General features: G+C 37.5%; 2 pseudogenes; one reads left to right on the forward strand and one right to left on the reverse strand.

The window, feature by feature from the left end:
- LOC104753832 lies at window positions 6,973-8,398 on the reverse strand (annotated as a pseudogene).
- The window catches only part of LOC104753833, a 1,405-nt pseudogene continuing 731 nt past the window's right edge, over window positions 9,900-10,573 (forward strand).

Below are 10,573 nucleotides of genomic sequence, written 5' to 3' on the forward strand. Positions count from 1 at the left end.
AACATTAACAGTTTGAAGATACTCCTCCTTCGTTATGGAGTGATCGCCATCTTTTACTATATGCTTAAAAAGCTTCACATCCTCTACAGCATCATAGCAACCAATTCTCGAAATCAATTGTCGAAATCCATCCAAGTCTACTCGAGAATTTTCTTCCACACCATATTGCCCGGAGAGTACTTTCCTGTTTTGATTATTCAGGTTTTCAACAACACGTTGCTCAAAGGAATTTTGTCGTGAGGAACGTATCATTTTTGGAGTATGGAAAAGACAGGGTTGATCAAAGGAGATCTGGAGAAAACGATTTTTTCTTTTTGAAATTATGTTTAGGTGAATAGATTATGGTAGATCAATCGATGTGGGAGGATGGGTATTTAATTGCCTTTGGGTGAGTGTGGAATTAGGTTGGGACTTAGGACCGTTAGGTTGTTTAAGAATCGATTACGATTAGTTGTGTGTGTCTGTATGTATTTTTTTGTTTGTTTTGTTTTGTCGTAGGATCTCATGCACACAATACTCTTGTCGTTTTACCACTACGTACACGTACTCTCTACAAAACTATTAAAGTAATCCTAACTAATACTACAGAGGCACAATTTAGTTGAGTATGAGAGTATCAATCACCTTTTCATCTTGCAATTTAGTTGGTTACATGTGTTTGACATAAACAACATTTTAATTTTATTTATCTCTATCAGTACTCAAAGTCCACATCAAAATGTCACTATCTAAGAGTTAAGGATTATTGAACAATATTTTACTACTGTTGATTACATGGGTTTTATTTTTTTTACTAAACTAGAAGAATCCCATAATTCCAACTACTTTGTTTAAAAATATAGTTCATGAATCTCCTTGATCAGTCGTCTAGTATTTTTTTTATCTTGTTAGTGTATATTGGTGTTGTTACAAAAAACAAAAAATTTCTAGCAGTGGGCAAAAGGAATTACTAGTATCCTAATTAACTTAGTCAGGTTAGGTGAGGTGATTTAATAAAGCAATTAATATTGTGAACACAGAAGAAAGCATCTCTAATTAGTGGACCAGATAGTTCAAAATGAATTGTGATAAAGAATAATATATATTTTTTTTGGGTCAAATCATAAAGAGTATTATAATATTTTCTCTTAATTTTGCATAACACGATGACATTTGACAGCGTATATTTTTGACATTTGTTTTCACTTCTTAATTATTTAATTCTTTTAATTTATTTTTCTCAAAAGTACATACATTTTTTTTATTCACTAAATTGAAATGATATTTCTGTACTAAAAAATATATTGACATTTATGCAATGTCCTTTGAGTAATTATATATAGATATCAATTATCAATATTTTCTATAATTAACTTAACATTATATAATGTTACATAAGTATCATTTATCAATATTTAATATAATTACCATAACATTATAATTTTTGCAAATAAGAAAGAATTAAATATTAATATTATAAATTTAAACAAAATAACTCTCATTATTAAAGATTTAAATTTTAATATCATAATTTTGGAAAAATATAATGTGATAGTTATTAAATTCTTTACTAATTTCAAGCGAGAAAAATATTATAATAGTATAATAATTATTTTTTGACAAAAAAGTATAATATTTGTTTCACACTTTTTGTGCCAAAAGATCAAATCAATTTATTCTAAAATAATTTCAAGATATAAACAATATAATAATTTATTTTCCTATAATAGTAATCATTAAAACAATTTATTGCATATTAATTCTTGAAAATGTAACTCCCATGATGTTTGAAAAAATTAATAAACAAATCTTTCATCATATGAACACTTTAATTGATTAATTGCAATACAATCTGTGTTTTACAAAAAAAGAAATACAAACAAAACCTACGGTATATTTATTCTTTGAAATGTAACCATAACTCCTATGATGTTTACCAAAAAAAACTGAAAAACCTCTCATACTACTACAAATTTATCTATACATAACTAGACAAAGTCTTCATTAATGTAACATCCGCGAACTAAAATGTAACATCCGCAAACTGAAATCCCGGTATATGGATTGCATCGGTCGATGCAAGGTTGGTTTTTCTGCGGACGAGTTAAGTTAAATGCTGCGTTTTGGGTTAAGAAAACCCTTAACACGAGTTTTGTCTCATTCGACGTGTTTTGGCCGTTTTTGAGAAATAGAAAGAGAGAAAGAGTTTTGTTAGAGTTCTTGAGCGTTTTGGGAGATTCTTGGAGGTTTGTGGCGTTTTCTGGTGAGATCTGAGGTTTAGAACGTTGTAGGAGCTTGCTAGGAGTGTTTTCTTGCTTGTTTGAGGTTCAGAATCGTCTTGGCAAAGGTATGTGCATGACCATGACTTATCTAAGCTAGAGATCTCTCTGATTTGCTTGTTATGTGTTTTTAGGCTTGTTAGATTGTTATTTGGGACGTTAGGAAGCTTTCTTGTGGTTTGGGATCGAGTTTTGTGGTTGTAGGAACGAAGATCCGGCGAGAAGCGTCGAGGAAAACACGAAGTGCATCGGTCGATGCAAGTGCGAGGACGGCGCGTAAAACCTAGGGATTTCGTGCAATGTCGAGCATGCGTCGGTCGATGCAGTGCGAGTGTCGATCGATGCAAGTGCATATAGCATCGGTCGATGCAACCTTGTGTCGGCTGATGCATCGCCATCTGGTGTCAGTCGATGCATGCTGGTGTCGGTCGATGCAGAGTCGTGGTTTGTTATTGTTGATTGATTGATTGTTGGATGATGGTTAGAGATGTCTTTATTGCTTGTGTGTATAGCTCAGTAGATGGGAGGATTGCCTTACTGAGTGTTTATAGAATACTCATGCATTGCAATTTGTGTTTGTGGTGCAGGTAAAGGCAAAGTGTGATCGTGGAATCAAGGCAATGAAGAGGAGGATGTTCTAGTGGTTCGCTTGGTTGTCTGGCTTCTGTTAGGTTGCTAGAGTTGAGACCTAGAATGTTGTTTAGGATTGTTGGTTCTATGATTCATGTTGTTTGGGATATTAGTTTATGGTTTTGGAATTAATACTGGATATTATCTTTGGTTATTGGATATTGGTTTATGTTATTTCCGCTGTTGGTTGTGATTGTGTTAGGTGGTAGTGGATATGGGACCATTAGTTGTAGTTTATTTATTATTATTCTTTTTGTTATTATTTATTATTTAAAAAAATAATTGGTCGTGTCGTTTCAGTTTGGTATCAGAGCCCTTACGGTTCTAGGTTTGGGTTCCCTAGGCTTTGTGCTGTAGATTTTTGGGATTTGCATGCTTTGATTGATAATGTGAGTTAGTCAATTGTGTGTGACATGGAGTCCTAGAACATCTTCTTCGAGCCTACAGTATGATTCCACGGTGAGTTTGTATTTGTGTATTTGAGTTATGAAAGAGTTTGCTTGTTAGCCTCTGTTATTGGAAGTGCAGTGGTTAAAGGTGTTTGAGTTGTTGGTCTTGGTCATGGTCGGGCGGGTCCCGAGGCCAACGAGTGTGTGGTCCAGAGTTTCACGAGGAGGTACGTGAGCGGGTCGCAATCGTATCAGGAGGGACCAGAGGGAGGTAGGCCGGTGAGCGTGCCGGGGTGCTGGGAACCCAGATGTGGGGTTGCAGCAGGTGTAGCCCAGTGTCGAGATGATTGCTTGGCGGATCTGTTGGCGTGTTGTTGGAGCGGTTACCGAGAGTGGTACCAGTGCAGGCTCTAGTGGTACCGCATGTGGCGGGGTGCAGCCGAGACTGCGGATGTTGAGGAATTTCCTTCTTATGTTAGGAAGATGGAGCAGTTGTAGACGCCGGCGCGAGATTCTTCTCGAGAGGTATCGAGTCTAGAGAGGCGGATATGTGGACATTTGTAGTTGGAGCAGATAATTTTCTCTGTTTGGTGGGTAATCCAGTTGGATATTAGAAGTTGAGTGGGCAGGTGTAACATTGAAATGTTATACTCGGACCACATGATTACTTTTTGTCGAGAGATATTTATAATTGTTAAGGATTGTTGCTCCTGAGGGGATGATGATTTCCTTGAATACCGATAGCTCGAAGGGCTGAGGGCTCCGAGAGTGGCAGAGGGGATGATGTTTCCCTGAGGGGATGAGTAGTTTCCCTGATACCGAGATCTTGAGGATTGTGGTCCAAGAGTGAGACGATATAACTCGAAGACGCTGGTATGAGAGTGAGATCGGTATGGCTCGAAGGTTGCGACCTAAGAGTGGAAGAGTTGGAAGCAAGCAATGTATAGAACGTGAGCATAAACATAACGACGGAATGTAGACTTCGAGAGTGTTGGTGGTTTAATCTTGGATTTTAGGATTATGTTGGCCGTTGGTACAGGGTTTATGACCGGTGCGGTCATGAATGTTTGGCTGATGTGCCAAGATTGGGTGGCCGGTGGTGCTGGAGTCCCGGGAAGGAGAGCTGCAGCAGGTATGAGCCGGCAAGGGCATGGTTGCCAGGTACATAAGATTCACGAGAAGCCTTTATGGCAGGATAAACTAATCGTTGTGACGATGGTGGATGAAGTTCATTGGAGATGGATAGGGTTGCTAGATTCAAGGTTTTGGTAAGCTTGCTGGAGGGAAACAAGTCAAGTAGGTTAAGTTGGCGGCTTGCAAGGCGTTTGATGTGGTGAATCGGAATATGCGAACGTATGGTACTTGTTTGTTTTATTACGCTCGTATTGATGATTTGATGTGGAGAATTGCCAAGTGGAAAAGCTATTTCGGGAATAGGCTATCTTGTGGAAGTTTCCCTAAGAGGCAAGTTACTAGAGGTTCTTGGACGAACAAGAAGGTTGATATTCAGGTGGCGGCGAGTTGATGTCGGCATACTTGAGTATTTGTTTAGTAGAGCTGAAGAAGTAACTAGAGGATTTATGGAGCAAGGGAATCATCTGTCCTAGTGTATCACCGTGGGGAGCGCCAGTGTTATTTGTTTAGAAGAAGGATGGGAGTTTCCGCTTGTGTATTGACTAACGATGTTTGAATCGGGTCACTTTGAAGAAAAAGTACCCTCTTCCCAGGATTGATGAGTTGTTGGATCAGTTGAGAGGTACTACTTGGTTCTCCAAGATAGATCTGGCGTCGGATTATCATCAGATACCGATAGATGAGGCAGATGAGGAAGACGGCTTTCAGGACGAGGTATGGGCATTATGAATTTGTGGTAATACCTTTCGAATTGACTAACAGGCCAGCAGCGTTTATGAGATTGATGAACAACGTGTTTCTGCAACACTTTACCATTCATCTGGTATCTCTCCCCACCAAATCCAGAATACACATCTCCTTCCATTCTTGATTCCATCAAAAGCTCAAATCTTGATTGATCTACAGAACAAAAAAAAAAAGGCAAATAAAACTCACATTAAACAAGTGTCTGTCTTCTTCCGTTGACCTTGTCTATTATAAAGCTCTTTGATCACTCACATAAAGATTCTACTTTTTTCCAGAACACAAATCAAAGATAATAGTATTTTTCTTTCTTTTTGTTTGCAGTTACATTTTCAATCTCAAGAACCATCAATTTCGGACTAAACACCAAACACGTTTTAAGGAAAAAAGAGATCTATATATAGAAAAAAAGAAAAAAAGGAGAAGTAAGTAAATAGCTCTTCTATAAGTAGTAGCCTTCACCTATATAGTGAGATAATCTCAACAAAAGTAGAAACCGATTCTATAAGATTCATAAAAAATTTTGAAGACCCAGAAACCAAAAGAATCATATCTATCTATGAACTCAAAAAGCAAAGCAAGATTTTTTTTCCACAAAAGCTTTGATTACATAACAAAACAAAACATTAAAAAGTTAAGATTTTTTTCTGCTCAAAATTCAGTTTCTTACCTTGAAAAATAAAACAAGCTCCGTGAAGAGGTGGTGTGACACAGAGGGATGAAATCGAGATTTATTTTTTCCTCGGGAAATAAAACTAAGAATCTTTATATTTTTCCTTGTTTATGGAGAAAATAATATGACAATTATTGGAAAGCAAAGAGAGAAAAAAAAGGAATCTACTTGTCGTCTGTAGACAAACAGTTTGAGACAGGGAGAGATTTTGAGGGGAATATTTATATATAAATGTTCTTATCTTTTTGTTATATAGGAATAAAAGATTTTTATTTGGGTGTTGTTGTTGTACTTGCTTGGCTTACTCTGCATCTGTAATTTGCAGAGAGTTATGGAGGTTAAAGATATTGTGCCACTGTGTCAGACATCTGTAGCAAAATTATTTATTTTTTTGACCCGACCCGTAACTTTTGTTTTTATTCTTTATAGTGTCAGCTCAGTAGTGAGGTCGGACAAGGGGACTTAAAATCTATTTTTAAAAATTTATATGAAGTTAATATTTAGCATGTCAAATTTAAAAATATGGGTCAGAAAATTTAACGTATGAAGTTTAGATAATTACAAAAAAATTAAGTTATAATTATTTATAGATTTGGATGAAACTTGAATTAAACACCTGTTAAATCGAAGCTATGATATAGGAGCAAGCCAGAAATTCACACGAGGAGAGTATTTTTCTTGGGCTGGCCTGTGAGCTTCTTGAAGGTGTGGGCCGCAATGTCATAGCGAGAAGCACGATGGTTGTCTGGTCGATGAAGTAAATAAAGTTAGGTTTTTAAGGTCCTGGTACATGCTCACGTTGACTCAAAACTCCTCGTTAATACAAAAGAAAATGCAAAGATCATCAATGTCAATATCTTGTCTATGCACCATGAACCCCCTTGGTTTTCACCAAAACTTCCATTGTATGGTCAAATTCTAGAAATGCGGATTGGAATACAAGTTGTTTATCCCAAACCCAATGCATTGTGATTAGGCAGTTTGTTTGGACATACTTGTTTTACATTTATAATCCTTTAGACCGGTAATTTTGCATCCAGTTGAATATTTTTTGAGTCAAATATGGATAATGGATATATTATTGGTATAAACCATGTATAAATTTACTACCGTAAAAAGGAAAAACTACAGCAGTAGAAGTTAATTAACGAACAACACCTAAAACAAATGAGATAATCAAATTGTTAAGAGTAGTTGGTGCTTCAATGTTTACACCATGTCCAATTTCCTTCAATACCTCTAAACTCGAGTTTGGCAAATTCCTGTCAAACAAAATTATGTGGCAAAAAAATATATTACACAACAATATACTAACAAATTTAGAGTATGGAGGAGGTTAAACTGAGAGATCCTTTATTATGACTTAAATTGTTATCATCACTATTCGCTCATCAAATATTAGTATTTTTTATTTACCTATGTAGACGACGTCCATGCTCCAAAGGAAACACCTGATCCTTGTCACCCCAAACGATCAACGTTTTCTGTGAATATTTAATCAACACCAAAATATATAAATCATCAGTTACTAATTATTCAGTTTAAACAAAACTGTTTCATTTGATCAAAAAAAAAGAAAGATCAAATGACCTGTGATATTGCAAAGAACACTGGCTCCTCTTCTCTTTCCAGCAAATTCTTAGCTAGATCTACAAGTTCTTGTCGATTTGTCTCATACATCACCTAAACAAAAAATTGAAACTTTAAGGGCTAATTAAACAAATTATCTAACTTATGGATCATTTTTTAAATAAAAACTAAACTACGGGGCAGAGTGAGTAATTAACAAAAAGAAACAGAACTTACAGAGATGATTGGGAGAGGATAAAATCTGGAACCCAGTCAAGAAACCTAAGACCTGTATTCATGGAAACCCTAACTAACAACCTCAGATCTCTCGGATTACTCGGAACCAAAATCTCCGACACATCTCCGCCGTGTTTTTTCATCTCCGTCATCTTTTGCTGTTGCGTAAACCCGACTCCACTACTCACAATCACCAGTTTCTCAATCATCTCCGGCCAAATCTTCGCGATCCGGTACGCTACAAACCCTCCGTAACTAATCGAGTAAACCGACAAATCTCCTCCGTCTTTACCACCACCACAACCAAGCCTCTTCAAACCTCCGACGATACTCCTCGCCTGAAACTCAACGCTCCGATCTGTGTTTCTCGAGTACGATCTCCCGAAGAAAACTAAATCAGGGATGAATAGATTAAACGATCTCGACAGATCCGTGACCTGAGTAATAAATTGCCATATCGAGTTCCCTCCGTAACCGTGTAGCATGAGGAGGTTCGGTCGGTTGATCTTCCGGTGGCCGGAGATCCAAAAATGTAATGTGGTTTCACCGTCGTTTAAATCGACGGTGATGGGGCGTAGATCGCAGAAGACTAGGAAATATAAAGATAAGAATGTATCGGCGAGCTTGATCAGAATCGGGTAATCGAAATTGTCGAATAAACACCAAACGAGGCTCTTTAAGAGAGTTATCGCGACGGCGATGGAGCGAAGGAGAATTCGAAACATGAGACGGAGGATTCTAAACATGAGTTTCATTGATGCCATTAGAGAGTTTTGGTGATGATCTTCTGAATAATATGGTTGTGTTCGTGTGCATGCATGTGTGTCTGTCTGTTAGACCATCTGCATTCCTGGTATCTCAACCAGTTTCTCGTTAATTAAAAACAAATAAATGATAATAAAGGAAGAGAGAAGGTAAAAAAAATAAGGAAAAAAGTGAGAGACTCTTCTCGTTTTTACCGATGCACCTGGTCTTAGAGAGACAGAGAAAATTGGTTATGGTTACAATTAGAAAAAACAGAGCCGTTTAAAATCCCTCCCGGTTTAGTCCGGTCTGATTCGATTGACTAATTCTTTCCCGCCGAAACGTTACTGATTGGCGGAAGCCCTTTATTATAATTTTGGGCCCATAATCGATACAAAAGACACAATTGTTTAGTACTCTCTCCACACTTAATAGTCTAGTGACATAANAACAAATAAATGATAATAAAGGAAGAGAGAATGTGAGAAAAACAAGGAGAAAAGTGAAACGATTCTCATTTTAGAATTCTAGAATCGTTTCTGGACATATGTTTATTAGTTAGATTTTTTTCTGATTTTGTTTTTAAATAAATAGTTATATTAAATTAAAAAAATTTCCGTTAAAAAAAATAATTTATATTGGGAGACTCTTATCGTTTTAGAGAGACAAAGAAAATTGGTTATGGTTAAAATTTGAAAAAACAGAGCCGTTTACTATCTCTCCCGGTTTAGTCCGGTCTGATTCGATTGACTACTTCTTTCTCGCCGAAACGTTACTGATGGGCCAAAAAGCCCTATTTGTTATAATTTTGGGCCCATAATTCACACAAAAGACACAATGGTTTAGTACTCTCTTCACACATTGTTTAGTGACATATATAGCCAAGAAAAAGAAGGATCATTCCAAGAATCTTTCTTGAGCTTTTCTTGTTTTGTTTTGTTTTTGTCGACATCTTTGTTAAGCTTCTTCTGGCTGTCAAATAGTGTCTTTTAATGGTCCGTCACATGTGCCATTGGTCCACATTACATTACGACACATACGTATCCACATCTCCTCCTCGTATTCTCTACGTCAACTTTACCCAACTTGTGACAAAATCTTTGGCACTTGGCTCATAACTCCAACTACCCTCAAGTAAACGAGTTTTTCTTATCTTCTTATGGACGTGATTTGCGCTCTTCTACTTACTTGAGCTACAAGTTAATTCAGCAATTAGCCTCATGTCTTTTAATTTGCCTCCTCTGTGTTATTCTAAAAATCCTTTACGCCGCAGTCAGATTCCGAAAATTTTCTTCATCTGTAATTAATATCAATGTCTACTTCATCCTTACAATCACCAGTGATCTACTAATGATGCGGAACAGGCAGGCAAAGAAAAGAGGCGTTTTGTTTGTTTCTAAGAGTGGTCCTTGTTCTTGGATGACCATAATGGTTTCCAAAAGCTTATCTCCGTCTTTCGAACGTTCACCACACAGTTTATCCACCAACCTCACTATATAAACACAGAGGAGAGAAGTGAGAAGAGTAGATAAAAAAAAGAAAAGAGAAGAGAGTTATTCCTAAACCAGTCATTCAAAATGATGCGCATTATCTTCCTCTTATCTCTTCTCTTTGCTCTATCCAATGCCTCAGTTCAAGACTTCTGTGTCGCAAACCTGAAACGTGCTGAGACCCCAGCAGGTTAGCCTTGCATTCGTCAGATTCATGTCAAAGCTAGTGACTTTGTCTTCTCAGGCTTAGGCACTCCTGGAAACACTACAAACATCATCAGTGCCGCTGTCACTCCCGGTTTCGTTGGTCAGTTCCCAGGTCTGAACGGTCTAGGCCTCTCTACAGCTAGACTTGACCTAGCTCCTAAAGGTGTGATCCCAATGCACACTCACCCTGGTGCCTCTGAGGTTCTCTTCGTCCTTGAGGGCTCTATCACTGCTGGGTTTGTCTCCTCTGCAAACGCTGTCTTCGTGCAGACGCTTAAACCAGGACAGGTCATGGTTTTCCCACAGGGCTTACTTCATTTCCAAATCAACCAGGGAAAATCCTCAGCTGCAGCCTTTGTCACATTCAGCAGCGCTAGTCCGGGTCTCCAGATTCTTGATTTCGCACTCTTTGCTAACAATCTTCCCACTGACCTCGTCGTGGGTACTACTTTCCTTGACGCAACTACAGTCAAGAAGCTAAAGGGTGTTCTTGGAGGA

This window comes from Camelina sativa, chromosome 16, assembly GCF_000633955.1.
Source record: "Camelina sativa cultivar DH55 chromosome 16, Cs, whole genome shotgun sequence".
In the NCBI taxonomy this organism is placed as follows: Eukaryota; Viridiplantae; Streptophyta; class Magnoliopsida; order Brassicales; family Brassicaceae; genus Camelina; species Camelina sativa.